At 34.2% G+C, this 12,025-nt stretch overlaps 1 pseudogene across 1 annotated transcript; it reads left to right on the forward strand.

Annotated features, from left to right (window-relative positions):
* Nucleotides 1-3,570: 3,570 nt before the first annotated feature.
* Nucleotides 3,571-7,978, forward strand: LOC143574596 (ACT domain-containing protein ACR10-like; annotated as a pseudogene). Its single transcript, XR_013142627.1, has 6 exons — nucleotides 3,571-3,724; nucleotides 5,424-5,639; nucleotides 5,708-5,813; nucleotides 6,464-6,807; nucleotides 6,883-7,167; nucleotides 7,588-7,978. The product of XR_013142627.1 is annotated as an ACT domain-containing protein ACR10-like (transcript).
* The last annotated feature ends 4,047 nt before the right edge of the window (nucleotides 7,979-12,025 follow it).

Here is a 12,025-nt window from a genome sequence, read left to right on the forward strand (position 1 = left end):
TGCATGTGGATCTGGTAATGCATCGAATAATATTCTAGAATCATGTGCTATCCCATCCCAGCCGGCCATAATAAAGGTAAAAATCATGTTGAAGTCACAAATTGCTAATACGTTATGATAACAATTCCCTTTTCCCTTCCTCTATATAAATCTTCTAGGGACAACAACATGTATCAAGGCCCATCTAGTCCTGGAATTTTTGGATTTGGATTGAAAGAAGTTGGTACTATCATATATTTGACGAAAAACATCATTTTATCCAACACTTCATAAAAAAATTTATGAATTGTTTGCTTTGAGTCTTGAAATCTACGGTTGATAACCACGTAATGTTGATTATGACCGATTATCATAAAAAACATAGCATCTTCTCCTCAACTGATCCATGTTTACTATCCTTTAATGAATAATTTGTTCTAAAATGTACAAATAGTCGGACAAATGATTCACGAGACGTACATAGCAATTCAATGCATTGTTTGGGATTTCCTTGCAATAACTTTAACATGAATTTATGCCATGTCATATCCGAATCATTGTTTCGCATTCGTTTCAAACCTCTCTTTCAAAAAAACCAGGATTTACAAGTACATAGGAATTATTAGAAGTAATTTCTTATCATAATCTATTATGATTTTGTGGTAATAAAACATAAGCAACCATTAAACATAATCATCCATTAAACATAAGCAACCATTAAGCATAAACATCAAAACAACCATTCTACATAAACCAAATAAACCAAAAGCATACAATGTCATCGATGTATACAATGCCAACATTAACCAAACAACCATTCAACATAAACCAAATGAACGAAAAGCATACAATGCCAACATAGCATTAAAAAAACCCCAAAAAAACTAAGTTCTTCACTACTTTAATACTCTTAAACTTGTACCCGTTATCGTGATCCACCCTTTTGACACTTCAGGAATATTTGGCAATTCCATCCATACCTCTCTCGTTTCCAATGGCACTCCAAATATATGAAAATAGGCTAACAATGGAGGGTCTACCGGGTCTAACCCAACAAAGTTTAGCTTTTCTTTACATTCACGAACGGTTGGCCCATATTTGCCTTTAATCATAAATTATAAGGCCTTTTGCATATCAACTGCTAAGTCATCAACAGTAATAAATGATGATTTTGAGGTTTTGGCCCTTTTATTTAGGTTAGGCTTAAGGGTAGGCTCAGGTGTAGGGTCATGAATAGTATCGGATCATCATTTTCTGTGTCACGAAAAACGTTGTACATAATCATAGGTGGTGGTTGGACCCGATAACAAGAAGATGACCCAACCACTGATGTTTGAGTTGAGGTCCACTTGCGATTCCCAGTGACAGTATTACCATCAAATAACTATGCACAGAATCCCGGAAAAGGAAATGGACTTGTTTTTAATGATGCAGCCTTCAGATGTCCCTAAACCCAAAGTAAAAAATGGTATAAGTTTTTGTTTATAGCTAGATGTTAAAAAATAAAATATATTAACATACCTTCCTAAATTCCTCTCATTCCTCATTTGTTAAGGTGAGCATATTTGTTTGAGCATTGTAAATGTTGCCAGTTTTGTTTTTCAAATACACCCATCCGATGCATTTGGCTTTAAGATTATCACGGGCATTTTTATTTGTTTTTTACTCAAATCCAACCCAAACTTTTCCTTAAGAACGCGTCCCAACTTGTTCGATGAGTCTTTGTGCAAACTCAACCCTTTTCTACCGACATTGTTTATCTCTTCAATGCAAGTCTCTAATAAGCATTTTAGATGCTCATTTGACTATTGTTGTTTTTCTCCCATTTATATTAACCAACAAACAAACCTAAACATAAACAATTTTTCAAGTCACAAATCAAACCTAAACATAAATAGTTTTCCAAGGCACAACAATCCTAAATATATACAATTTTCCAAGGCACAAATCAAACCTAAACATAAACAATTTTCCAATGCACAAATCAAACCAAAACATAAACAAAATGGATCAAAAAGTAAATTAAAACGAAACGGGTTAAAATTCAAGAATCAAGAATCCATCCTCATAGGTTTCACTTTAATACACTAATGCTACTTATGACTCGAGCCATTACTATCAAGTATTTTAAAATTAATCTAGAGAAAATTAAGAATCAAGATTGTAATATAAAGAAAATCACTTTAATACAATAATGGAATATTAATCAAGTATGTTAGAATTAATCTAAAGAAAATCATTTTAATCAACATTGTAAGAAAAAATCAAACTTGAACAAATCAAAGAGGAGATGGAGAGAGAGGCGGCGGTTATGATGGAGAGAGCGGCGGCGGTGTGAGGGGTTGGGGTGGAGAAAATGGCCGGCGCGGCGGCTGCGGTTCAGAAGGAGGAGAGGTAGATGGTTGGAGGGGGAATGAGAGATTAGGATTGGAGGTTCTGAACGTATGTTATGTCTGATGTAAAAAACAAGAAGATTAGAAGAGGTTAAAAGACTATGGTCCATGTCTTCTAGGAAAATGGGACGTGCATACCTTTCTTAATGAAAGGTCTTTCGAAAAACAAACACACTGCAGACCACAACGTCTGCACGACGCAAACAAAAGAGGCCAGGGAGAGCTTTTGAGAGACAAACAGCCCCTTAGAGTCAATCCGCACATGAATTTAAACTACGTGTTATAAAGGAGTTAGTTAATCAAAAAGTGATGTCATGTCGCTGCCATGTAGGCAATAGGACATTAACTAACCAGCCCAAAAAGCAAGTGCAACGGATTGGAGTTAGTTAAGCAAAATATTAATTAATCATATTAAAATTATTATATTATACTATATGTTAAAGGAAAACCTTAAGCTACAGTATTTTTGTTGTTGGTCCAATCAGTGGCTGCCACATGGCAGCCACTAAGTTTTTTTTTTTGATATTACAAAATCTATTCAACTATTTATTCATTTGAAAGTAATCAAAGCAACAAAATAGGAAGCCGCTATGGTGGTGGTGTTGTATTGTTTTAACCCAGATGGCCCGAGTTCAAACCTTATCTAAGTTGTTGTTTTTTTTTTGTATTTTTGTTTTTTATGGTTTTCTTTTGTTTTTTTTAAATAGATTTCATACTATTGTTTTAAATACGTTATTTTGAGGAATTATTTTTTGGGTTTAGTTTTGGTACCATAAAGAATGTAACCGATAACTAACGAATTTGTGGCAACTTACGGAAACGACGCCCGACCAACAGAATAGCCCGGCGCAACATGGAACCTAGTATGAAGAAACATAGACTTAATCCAAGGCTGATTCAATCTAATCTTCACTTGCAAAACTAGAACATGTTTCTCATTTAACCCCAATAATACTAATAAAGTCCAGTAAGGAAAGTGGTCAAAAGCCCCCGACAGGGAATATTCAACCCTCTTCTCTTGTTTCTCGCACCGATACGTACAAACATTAACCCATATTTCTCTCTCTCTCACCAACATTAGTTGAGTTATCACAATCACAACCAAATACACACATACTCTTGACCCATATTTTCAAACACACAATAATAATAATAATAATCACCAGTTTAGTTTCTTCAGAACAACCCAACTAAACCCATGGGTATTCTGCACGAAGACGTGGTTATTATCACTCAACCCGATAAACAAGACGAAGCTACTGTGATTACTATCAATTGTCCGGATAAAACCAGCCTCGGCTGTGATCTCTGCCGAATCATCCTCTTCTTCGGTCTAAGCATCGTTCGCGGCGGTATAATTTGATAATTAATTAGGGTTTTTTTTGTTCTCTTCATACATTTGTGTGATTTGATATTCTGTTAGTATGAGCTGCTAATTTTTGCAGTTTCTGGTTTGATTTGGTGTTACTGATCTTTAAAATTAGTTGATGAGTTATTAATTGCTAGCAAATTATTGTTATTATTACTAGATCTTGTTTTTATATTTATATATATATATATATATTCTTCAGCATATTCTTGTTTATTATTATTATTATTATTATTATTATTATTATTATATGGAAGCGATTTTCAACTTTTTTTGAAAACTCACCGAGAAGAAGAAACAAGATGAAACATCACTGAGGAGGAGATGGTTTTGCTACCAAATCTAAGAATCTAACGGGCCGATGGATTTGCTTAGAAAAGTAACGGGTCAGTATATTAGTGGCTAATGAAATCTATAGTCGGGAATCCAAAAGTGTCGGCTCCGTGAGTTTTCATAGGGACATTTGGGTCAAACCCGGATTCTCTCTTAATATGGATCATTTTGGGAATTTTCTCTATTTTTTTTGAACGGCCAACGAATCATCTAAATGAGCTACTGGCTAAATTCACCGCATCGGGATACACTCGTCTTTCGATCCGGGAAAAACCCTCACCTAAGGCTAACGCCCGTGAACACTCGCCCGAAGGCACGACAGTGCGGCGAGATAAAACATAATTAAAAAAAAACCTGTTTTTTTTAAAAAAATTTTATTATATATTTTTTCTACTTTATCGATGTTTTTTTTTAATTATGTTTTTTAATTTGAAAGTAAGTCAGTTATTTTAGTAATTATAATGTTTTTTTTTAACTATTGATTTTTGAAGTTTCTAGTTTGAGTTTGGTGTTACTGATCTTGAAGATTAGGGTTGGTGAATTTAATTTTTTGTTAATGATAAGTTGATGAGTGATTAATTACTACCAATTATTGTTGCTAGATCTTGTTTTTGACCTAGATATTTAGAATAATCTGTTTTGATTCTTTTTTTATACATATATATTCTGTAGCATATTCTTGTTAATTATTGTTAAAATACATTATTGTTTCTTGAATTTCTTGATTCCAAGAATCTCATCCACAGATTCTTTCATGCTGATGTGTGATGATCATTAGATTATAGACTAACAGTTCTTGAATAGTTGAATCACATTTAAATTATTCATTTTAACATTAATGATTGGGATTTTTTATGTAGTTTATGAAAATCACATATGTATTTACAAAATTTTTTATATATAAGTTTTCAAGTACTTCCAAGATTTCGGCTGGTACCGGTTTTAGGGGCCGATTATGTGAAATCATGTCAATAGGCCTCTGATTTCCTAATTGTGATTTTTACAACACTGATGATAGGTTGATAACAAGCAACTAAGCAAGTATTGTTCCTACATCCTGTTTCTGTCCTAAAATAATCCATTTTTGATTCCATTTTTATAAATTCTGTAGCTAGCATATTCCTGTTAATTATCATTAAAATATAGAATCATTCTTTAAATTTTGAATCTCATCCACAGATCAGTACTTTCTTGCTAGCGAGTGATGACCGCTAGATCATACGCTAAAAGTTATACAACACATATGGTTAAAACTTAAAAAGTCAAAAAATAAGTTCTTGAATAGTTGAATCATATGTAATCAATGCATAGTTTTTAGCATTAATGATTCGTTAAATGCTTGTTTACAGATGTATCAACGGATGGAAAATGGTGTTATTTGGTGTTTTGGGTGGTTGGAAAACCGAGCACGCAATGGAGTTTGTTGAAGAAGAGGTTATTAGAGGCTTGCCCTTCTTGTTCTTCTGCAAACACACTCATATATTTACCAACTGAATTGCAGCCACCAAAGCCTCCAGATGTGTTTCTTAAGTTCTGTGGACATGATCGCCAAGGCCTGGTACATGGTATGTGATATTTACATGTTTCTATAGTTTTGTGTTTGTTTCAGTAACTTATGATTCATGTTTGACAGATGTGATACATGTTCTTTGTGAGCTCGAGTTGATTATTCAACGAGTGAAAGTATCGACCACCCCCGATGGGATGGTGATGGACCTGTTTTTCATCACCGATGCCAGGTTTAATACTTTTTAGTTTTTTTTTTCCATGATTAAGAAAATAATATCAGTTCACTAATAGCCTAATGTTTATAAACCTATTTTTTTTGTTTATACTGGTCTTTTAATAAGTAAACGGGTCAAAATTATTGGTTGTACTGGATGGTAAAATTGAGAACTCATCAGAAAATTTTTAAATATCTGCATATCACCCGACCGCCTTTCTTTTAATGAAATGAAAAAGAAATGCATTTTTTATTTGCATGTGGGAAAACTATATTTCTCATTGTTAGGTTTGGGCTTTGGACTGTCTTAAAGACTGGTTTTCAAAGAAAGGCAAACTTTGACTTTAAAGATCAAAATTCTATTTTTCGATTTCAGATACCAAGAAGATTCTACAATTTACATTGTCTATGAGAGAAGTTAAATACTAAAAAAAAATCTTTATTGTCTGATGAAAGTTAAAATGTTCTGATAGATGTGGTGTATAGTTTAAGAAAGTCAACTTTTTTAATTGGTCAACCATGTGAGTACCCTTTAGTCAATGCTAAATGAGTGGATCTTTTCAGTCCGGTTAACGTGTTACAACATAAAGTATTTCAATTTTCACGACACATGAGAGGTCTAAAGTAAAATGACTAAAATACCCTTGCTAATGCTTCTGTTATCAGGGAACTTTTGCATACGAAAACAAGGAAGGATGACACATATCATCATCTAAAAACTGTTGTCGGGGACTCGATGGTGAGTTGTGATATAGAAAAGGTGTGCCCTGATATCACCGCTTGTTCTCTGGGCCCACCGTTTATCATCCCTCCTGCAATCACAGAACATACATTCAACTTGGAGATGCTTAACCCTGGTCAAAACGGCCCGGGTCAATCCAATCATGTTTCTGTAATGTTTGATAACTCACTCAGTCCGGTTCATACACTTGTCCAAATCGTTTGTCGTGATCACAAAGGTTTATTTATTATATGATATAATGAGAACTTTGAAGGATTACAATATCCAGGTATTATTAATACCAAACTAGATACGCCCAAAGGTGTTTTAGTAAATAACTAAATTTGTAATCTTTGTGTAACAGATTTCGTATGGACGGTTTACATTAAAGGGAAAAATGGATTGTGAAATCGACTTGTTTATAGTACAAGCAGATGGGAAGAAAATAGTTAACCCGAGCAAACAGAATGCATTAATGTCTCGAATCCGAATGGAACTATATCGGCCTCTTAGAGTAGCTTTGGTGAACCGCGGTCCCGATACCGAGTTACTTGTTGCAAACCCGGTTGAGTTATGTGGAAAGGGGTGGCCCCTTGTGTTTTATGACATTACCCTTGCACTCAAGATGCTCAATACCGACATTTTCTCGGTATTTCCTTTTTTGTACTCTATACCGATGTGTCATTTCATGCTCATGTTATGCGTTTTTGAGTAGGGGTGTACACGGGGTCGGTTTTGGGCTCAAACCGAACCAAAAATTGAAAAATTGGTTTTTAAGTTTTTGAAAATCGTTTGGGCTTGAAACTTTTGGGCCGAAAAATAAAAAGTTAATTAATGATCAGTTGATTATTATACATTTGGGCTAAAATATTTGGGTTACACTTAGAATAAAAATCCATAAATTCGTTTAGGTATTTTTGGTTTTATTTACATCCGAAACCGAAACCTACGAGAAAATTTGGATTTTTACAAAAACATACAACCAAACTGTCGTGTTTGGGTTTAGTTATTTCAGTTACAGATTGGTTATTTTCTTTCTTTTGAGTAACTTTTTGATATGATATTGCAGGCGGAAATTAGTAGGCATATGATCGGGGGTCGGGAATGGGAAGTTTATCGAGTTTTGCTTGACGAAGAGGACGGATCCTCTGTGCCACGGAGCAAGATTGAGGAAAAGGTTTGGAGAAATTTGATGGGTTGGTAATGATATGGCGTTTTAGGCATGCATGCATTGTGAAAAGCTCGTGTTTCTTAGCAAGATACTAGGTTTCGAGTAAAGTTGATGAAAACTCGACTGGCAAACGAATAGGAAGGCAAAGGTGTCAATTCGCGATTCGATGGTACAGTTTAGAATGTAGTTGCAAAGGGAGATGGCATAAGAGGTCCTGCAATGGCTACATATACAAGAGATTGTGTATATATGTACAACAATCGTCATGTCACAAGGAGGATGAAATAGGAAGCTGTGGTTCAAGATTATCTGATAATAAATATAGGAGTTTTTTAGGTAGTAATCTAGGGTTGGGTCTATGGATTATTTGTATTTGATGAAAGATGTTTTTATCTGTTTTGTACATATTTGTTTTTGTATATATGTGTGTTTGTATATATGTATGTATGTAACTTATATAACTATACTTATGGTGATTTTTTGTTTTACTTTTAGTAATTTATGTGTATTAGGATAGGAATATTTGTTAATTTATAGTTTAAAATATAGTCATACTAAATCACTGGTTAACTGAATATATATAAAAAATATAATAAGGATTTATACTTTTTGGAAACAACCAAAAATGCATATTTTTTTTTCCTGACAACTATTTTTGTCATTTTTTTATTTGATGAAGACGAATACCAAAAAAGATTTATATGAATCTGGAGTTGCTACACTAATGTCCAAACTACCAAAAAGTTAAGAATATAATAATAATAATAATAATAATAATAATAATAATAATAATAAAGTGTAATAAAGTGACTAAATTCCCTTCTAATCCACAAAGAAACAAGATTAACTTCAATTCATGACTATAGATTGCAGCTAATGGCATCAACTTTGACCCAAATTTTATTTTTATGTGGCACACTTTATAGTCTTGCGGTATAGGTGCGCATCAAAACGCATTTTGGATCTAAACCGGTTCCTAAACCGAAACAGATCAGAGCTTTTTCTACTTGAAAACCGTTTTCTAAATTGAATCGGTTTTGATTAGCTTTAGCTCGATCCTATTGGATTCAGGTCTAAAACTGGTTTTTTGCTCTTATGCTTACGCTTTATATTAATCGGGTCTCGAATTTTTTCCATTTTCAGTTTCATATTCCTTTGTTAACTTACATTTCCATACTTATCATGGACCTCGGTAGGAACCGGGAATTGATCGGCCTCTAGTGGAAACACCACCCCTCAATTATTCCATATGTTTTTTCACCACATTTCAAGGAATAATCCTACTTTCTACCATGTGTTTTTGTATTTTTTCTGGTGAGAATTTAGTCTAGGAACTCGTGAAATGCTTGGACGACTTCGTCTAGCCTCACTGGGTTTACAATTTTCTACAGATATTAATATCCATATACATTATTCTATTTTACTAATGAGTTTAAGCTTCCAATTAAATTCTTTTATATTTCTTATTAAACTCGAAACGATTACAATAAAGTGACAAACGGGTTTTAAATAGCAAAGTCAATCCTATTAAAAACTTCAGATAAATGAGTACATGGTATTGGTTTTGGGTAACCATATGGTACGCAACATATTTTATAACTAATGCCATATTAGGTTTCATACAATTCCCAAGTATTTTACATTTTTTTCTGTTTTCAAGATGTTAGAAAATTGGAGTGAGCTATAATTAGCATTCCTATCTTTACCTCTCCAACATTTTTTAAACCGCGTTTTGACTCTGCCGTGAACCATTATGCCAACATTCATCAATACTTGAGTTTGAGTCATGAGACAAAATTTCAACAATTAATTATTAGTTCAACACTCTAAAAAGTCAAACCCAAAACCTTTCCGGAGAATACCCCTAAGGCTGAGGGGTGTGGGGCGCAATCCTGGGCGCGAGAGCCCCTCCGCTCGCGCCTCGGGGCGCTAACCCCACACCACCGGGGCGCGAGCCGGGCGCGAGCGCGGAAATCCAGGCAGGCGTGAGTGTGGTCGCGGGAGAAGAGAGAGAAAGAGCCGTTGAGCTCGAGAGAAAGAGCCGTTGAACTCGAGATTTTTTTTAAAAAAAACCTTAAAACCCTTTATATAATATCCCAAACTCCTATATAATACCCCATTTCATCTATAAAATACCCCATTTCACCCATATCAATCACCACAACTTCAAAATAAAACCCAAAATCAACCCATCTTCCCAATTTTTTTGTCTGATTCCGACTCCTCCGAAGAGGATGATTTGCTTCTTCATGTAGGGGGAGTTTTGACCGCAACCGTGGTCGATCTCTTGCAAAACCTACAATATTTATTACATTTTGTAATATATATTATACGTAGGAGTCATATCGACTTACGCTCGGAGATATCTGCGTAAACCTACAATGTATGACATCCAACGCATATATGAGGTGCACGCAGAAAAACATGGTTTTCCTGGGATGCTATGTAGCATCGATTGTACGCATGTTGGATGGGCTATGTGTCCAATGGCCTGGCGAGGTCAGTTCCACCGTGGTGATCATGAAGGGCCGACCCTTATACTTGAGCCGGCGGTGTCACAGGATCTTTGGTTTTGGCATGCTTTTTTTGGTGTTGCTGGGTCAAATAACGACCTTAATGTTATCGATCAGTCAAATTTGATCAACGACCTTATCGACGGGGTTGAACCACCTCAATCTTTTGTTGCAAATGGAGAACTCTTCAAGTACGGGTACTATCTGGTCGATGGTATTTACAACGAATGGGCTTTGTTAGTTCAAGCTTTTACAGATTCAATCGCCGACAAACGGAAGTATTTTACGAAGAAGCAAGAGTCTACTAGAAAAGATATTGAAAGAGCTTTTGGAGCTATAAAAAAACAATATTTTGTTCTGGCGAACCCGATACGTTATTGGACTCGGGAGAGGATAACGGACGTCGTCTACACGTGTCTGATCCTACACAACATGACGTTAGAAGACGAGGGCAAAGCTATCTGCCAAAACTACCAAGGTGACATTCCGCCACAACCGTCCACAATCAGTGATCAACAAAAACTTCATAACATAGCAAATATCAAGAGCCGTGAGATACACGGGGATCTTCGACATGAGTTGGTTGAACATTTGTGGGCGAGGCGACCCGATGATCTTGTATTAGATTAGTGTTATTATTAAGTATTATTGTTTGTTTAATTTTTAGTATGTTTTTTTTTTGTAATTTGAATTTTAAAAAAAATGTGTGTTTTTTTAAATAATTTATGAGTTTTTTTAATAATACGTTTTTTTAATACATTTATAAAAAACTAAAAAAAAATCCGCTGGAGCCCCTGCTGGAGCCCCTCCACACCAGGGCCAGGGGCTCCAACACCCACCTTATCCAGTTTCTCTCTCTGCCACACGTCACAATATTATTGACTGGAGCCCCCACTCGCGCCCCCGTTAGAGCCCCCCACACCCCTCAGCCTAAGGGAAACCCTTCTGACCACCAGACCAAAAGCCTAATGACTTATCTCTTCAACTAATATTGTATGGTTGTATTATTTTATCTAATAGAAAAGAAAAACATAAAGATAATACAGCAAACTTCATCTAGCATGAAAAAAAATCTCATATAATGCAAACATAAGCAAGTTTTAGTAAGAAACTAAGAATTTTCTATGGGTGTAAACATGCCAAATTAATCATAATATATTTAAGATTAGCTAAATAAGTTATAATATACGGGTAATTGATGCAAAATAATATTTAATAATTAAGCAAAATAAAAAAAAATAAACTTTCATACATTGTTAAGAGACAGCCGTGATACGGTAATGTTTAAAACAATTAAAAAAGAAGCAATACACAAATAAATTACTATATTTGTTATATTTGTTGTTGTTTTGGCTAGTCTACCATACAGGTTTTAGAAAAAAAAAAAAGATAACATATAACCAATTAAAACTAATAGAAAATGGTAAACATAAAGATAATACAATAGACGATAAAATAATAATAAATTATTAATAAGTTGAACATTTCAGAAGTTAAGTTAAAAAGGTAAAAGTAAACATATTAGAAAAAAAAAATTGTATACTACATTTGTTGTATTGATTTGTTCATCTTACTTATCATAAACACGAAAATACTAGGATTTAAAAATCAAATCCATGTGAAATTAACTGGTATAACTTTTGGAAATTTTATCAGAGATAAGTTTTATAAATTTAAGAAAATATAAAAATAGTTAGCATTAATACAATTTAAGTATTTATTTAGTTACTTTCGTCTCTGAAATGAGTATATAATAGTTATCAATTAACAAATAGATGGTAATGAATAATTTTAGTGATTTAGTTGGTTTCAAATTGTGATGA

The sequence above is a fragment of the Bidens hawaiensis genome, unplaced genomic scaffold (assembly GCF_021521415.1).
Source record: "Bidens hawaiensis isolate Kalapana, Puna unplaced genomic scaffold, B.hawaiensis_p1.1 tig00001412_1, whole genome shotgun sequence".
Taxonomy (NCBI): domain Eukaryota; kingdom Viridiplantae; phylum Streptophyta; class Magnoliopsida; order Asterales; family Asteraceae; genus Bidens; species Bidens hawaiensis.